The sequence below is a fragment of the Silene latifolia genome, chromosome Y (genome assembly GCF_048544455.1).
Source record: "Silene latifolia isolate original U9 population chromosome Y, ASM4854445v1, whole genome shotgun sequence".
Lineage (NCBI taxonomy): Eukaryota > Viridiplantae > Streptophyta > Magnoliopsida > Caryophyllales > Caryophyllaceae > Silene > Silene latifolia.
This window is the reverse complement of record NC_133538.1, coordinates 65,284,380-65,289,183: the sequence shown is the minus strand read 5'-3', so window position 1 is coordinate 65,289,183 and position 4,804 is coordinate 65,284,380.

Here is a 4,804-nt window from a genome sequence, read left to right as displayed (position 1 = left end):
TACCGAATGTGGTACAGAACCAACTGGGTAGAAAGATTAAAGCACTTCGTTCAGATCGGGGTGGCGAATATCTTTCAAATGTGTTTGATCAACACCGAAAGACTCGTGGAATCGTTTTGCGCTTAACTCCACCTGGAACACCTCAATTGAATGGTGTGTCCGAAACGAGAAATCGAACCTTACTTGATATGGTTCGATCCATGATGAGTCACACCGTAGTGCCCGATTCATTATAGGGCTATGCTCTTTTGTCACCGCTCTTATACTTAACCGAAGTCCGTCTAAAGTCACGACAAGACTCCATATGAAATGTGGAAGGAACAAGACTCCAACTTCTCCTTTATTCGGGTTTGGGGCTGCGAGGCTTATGTCAATTGGAGACACGAGGATAAGCTCGGCCCACGATCGGTCAAGACATACTTTATAGGTTATCCAAAAGGAACATTTGGTCATTACTTCTATTCGCCTACCGAACATCGAGTTTTTGTTGCGGCTAGTGCGACGTTCTTAGAGAAAGAATTTCTCGAGAATAAGACGAGTAATAGAACCTTCGAGTCATCGGAGATTCCAAACCAACAACCGAGGAACAGATGGAGGAAGTCGTACCTCCAACCGATGATACGGTTAATATTCTTGAGGAACCTAGGAGGTCGGGTAGAGACTCTCATCCTCCGGACAGATACATTGGTATGGTCGAGGAGAATGACGTTTTACTTCTAGAAAGTAATGAACCCGCAAGCTATAAAGGTGCTATGGCCTGTTCCGACTCAAAGCTATGGCTCGAAGCCATGCAATCCGAGATGGACTCCATGTATGAGAATAACGTATGGGATCTAGTTGATTTGCCTAATAAGGTAAAACCTCTACAGTGCAAATGGCTTTACAAAATAAAGCGTTTTGTAGACGCGCAACCAGATATCTATAAGGCACGACTTGTGGCAAAAGGTTTCACTCAAGTGCACGGATTGCATTATGATGAGATTTTTGCACCTGTAGTCATGCTACGTTCCATTCAGATAATCTTAGCGATTGCCGCATTTCATGATTATGAAATTTGACAAATGGATGTGAAAACCGCCTTCTTAAACGGTTATTTGGAGGAAGAGTTGTACATGGTGCAACCCGAGGGTTTCATAGATCCTGAGCATCCTAAGAAAGTATGCAAGCTTAAGCGTTCCATTTATGGACTTAAGCAAGCTTCTCGGACTTGGAATCATCATTTCGACCAAGTGATAAAAGAGTATGGCTTCACTCGATCGGTCGAGGAACCATGCTTATATATCAAGTCGAGTGGGAGCAAGATTGTATTCTTGATATTGTATGTCGATGACATACTCTTGATTGGGAATGACATTCCTCTCCTATATTCGGTTAAAGAATGGTTGAAGAACCAATTCCAGATGAAAGATGTGGGTGAGGCACAGCGTATTTTGGGAATCCGTATCTACCGAGATAGATCACGACGGACGTTATCACTTAGTCAGGAGTCTTATTTGGATAAGGTTATTGAGAGGTTCAGCATGACCAACTCCAAGAAGGGGAACCTTCCTATGACGACCGGGATGCGATTGAGCAAGTCTCGATCACCCACGACGCCTGATGGGATAGAGCGCATGAGTCGTGTTCCTTATGCATCTGCAATAGGATCGATCATGTATGCCATGATATGCACACGTCCAGACGTGGCATATGCATTGAGTATGACGAGTCGGTACCAAAAGACTCAAGGTGAAACACACTGGATAGCAGTCAAAAATATCCTCAAGTACCTACGGAGGACTAAGGATTGGGTATTGACTTATGGAGGCGATACTAAGCTATGCGAACCTTTACGCAGATGCTAGCTTCCAAACGGATCGAGATGATTCAAAATCTCGGTCCGGGTTCGTCTTCACTCTTAATGGTGCTGCGGTCACCTGGAAGAGTTCCAAACAGAGTGTTGTAGCAGATTCTACTACTCAATCCGAGTACTATGCCGCTTCGAGGCAAAAGGAAGGATATGGATGCGTCAATTCTTACAAGGGCTTTCGGTAGTTCCTAGTTCGAATGACCCGATCACCATCTATTGTGACAATAGAGGTGCCATCTTCCAGGCTAAGGAGCCAAAGTCTAGCAACAAATCTAGACATGTACTTCGGAAATCTCACCTAATCCGTGATTACGTGGAGCAAGAAGAGATAGTGATTGACAAGATTGCGACGGATGATAACATCGCGGATCCTCTCACCAAACCGTTGAATTATGATAAGCATGTAGGGCATGTTAATTCCATGGGAATTAAACATGTTCCTGAGTTGTAGTACTTGATTATGGATTTGATACATTATCTTTTTCATATACTATTTATAACTTCATCGATTTATATATATAATATTTTGTTTTTCATGTAGATTGTACTGACAACATTGAACGCCACAAAGTGAACTGAATTACATTATATTTGTTTTGGTCCGTAATCGCCAATGTGAGATGATAACTCCGGCTATTATATTGTGCAGTCGATTGATGGTGGGTTCAACGAGCCATAAGTCAAACGGTTGACTGATCGATCACAGATACGAGATTATGACGATACCTCGTAGGACACCTTTTTGTGACAACGTAATGGAGTCCTAAATGTTTAATAAACATTCGGTGCCAGGTCACGGATAGGACATCCATTGTGTTCCTAGAGTCGATTCTTTTGACTATCGACTGTCTCTTGAGATTAAGGCAGTTTTTGGGTGACTTTGGTTTCTTTCTCACGGTCTGCCGAATCGAGGCTAAGTATATTTTTTCCGGGTCATTTCATACTGTGCTTACATCTGCAGGATTCGAGTTGAGAAAATATCCAACCCTTATCGGTATAGTTATTTCTCGGGGCCACTCGAGGACTTGTAACAAATGCATGGCCATGCTCGAATGTTGATTCGTTTATCAGTTAAGTTACTCTCTAGTCGGGGAAACCACTCTTGATATTGATCGCTTGTAAAATACGACCTTTGTGAATTCGGATTTGCAAATTGTTTTACATTGAGTGGGAGAAATTTTATAGGATATGAGAATCGGTTATCGCACATACACTTGTGAGGACAAGTGGGAGTTTGTTGGAGCTTGTGTCCTCCACAAATTAGTGTGATAACATTTGTAAATCTCTTACAGGTTCACAAGGGTATACTTCGTATATTTAATCAGTTGATTAACGTTTACCTAATAACGGTTGGCTTGCTAGAAAGTTTGAAGTTATTATCATACAGATGGCGGTGATCAACTGGTCCCTAAAGGTCACACCTATAGGATGTGTTTGAGAAATATGGTTATAGAAATATAATCACATTGATGCCCAAAATGACTAAAAAGTTAGTCAATGTGTTGATGAGATAATTATTTAATAAAATTAAATAATATTAAGTTGAGACGAATTAACTGTCAATTCGTAAATTAAATATAATAAGTTATATTTAGTTAAATATATTTAATGTTTGCTTGGACGAACTAATCTGTTAATTCGTAATTAAATATAATCAGTTATGTTTAATATCAACAAGATGAATGTGTCATAGTGGTAATAGTGAGGGTACACAAACCAAGAGGTCATGGGTTCAATCCTCACTAGATGACAATTCAACATATTTTATATATTTTTTGAAAGACCAAAAATAAGGAGAATAATCTCCTTATTTCGGTCAGTTAGGCCGAAAATTAGGAGAGATTTATTCTTTCCTAATTGACTCCTAATTTCGCCTACTGTAAGAAAGAAAGGGTGTGAGAATTCTTCTACCCTAATTCTTTTCTTGACCTTGCCTCCTCTCTCATTAGAAAAACACAAAAACAACTAAATTTTACAGAAAATTTTAGATCGATTTCTAGCATAATCAAAGGGCATATCTCATATCGTCTTGGGTGCAACTAATAGGCGAATATCAATTTTGATATTGTTCTTAGGCCGATTTTGCTAGGACCGAAGGTTAATTCTAAATCCTTTATACTTTGTTTATGTATTTTGTTTATGACCATTGATCATCATTGTTAAACTCGTTATAATCCTTCTAGTTTAAGGAAAGTATACAGATTATTTCCCACATCTAACTCCATTCCAAATCACCCCAACCAAACAATGGAATGGATCTAATCCATTCCATTCCATTCCAATATACCCAACCAAACACCCCCTTAGGTATAGGAGATTAATGATCTAATTTGTGTGCACAATACTAATTTAAGTTGTGAAAGGAAACTTAGACATTGAAAGAGATCTGAAGAAATAACGCAAAAGCAACAAAGGAATTCGAGGACTATACGGATAGAAATTGAGGATGTCAGCTCGGTTACAAACATATCTTTTCTGACCCCAAATCTGATTAAACTGAGACCCGGTGACACTATAAATAGCATATTCATCCATACCAGATGGGGGGACGAATTACAAGAAATATACAACACCCCTAGATCCCATAAATTCTCTACTCTTATACACCGTCTCAAATATTCTATTCCAATTTCAAATCAAACCACTCACATTCAATAAATTGTCCCAGTTCCGTATAAGTGCATAAGAGCCATTAATTAACGACAAAGTCGAAATTCATTAATAGTCAAACATCCAGATATGCCTGAGGGTACCGACATTAAATAAGTTTTTTCTTTTCTTTTTCTTTTTCTTTAATTCTTTTATTGTCTTTTATTTATTTTCTCTACTTATTGTATAAACTAACCTATTAATTTGTCTTGTAAATAATTGTATAAAGTTTGCTACTAACTTTCTTTTCTCTGTCTAATTTCGTCAAATATATAATATTACAAATAAATAGTATAGGTCGTCAGC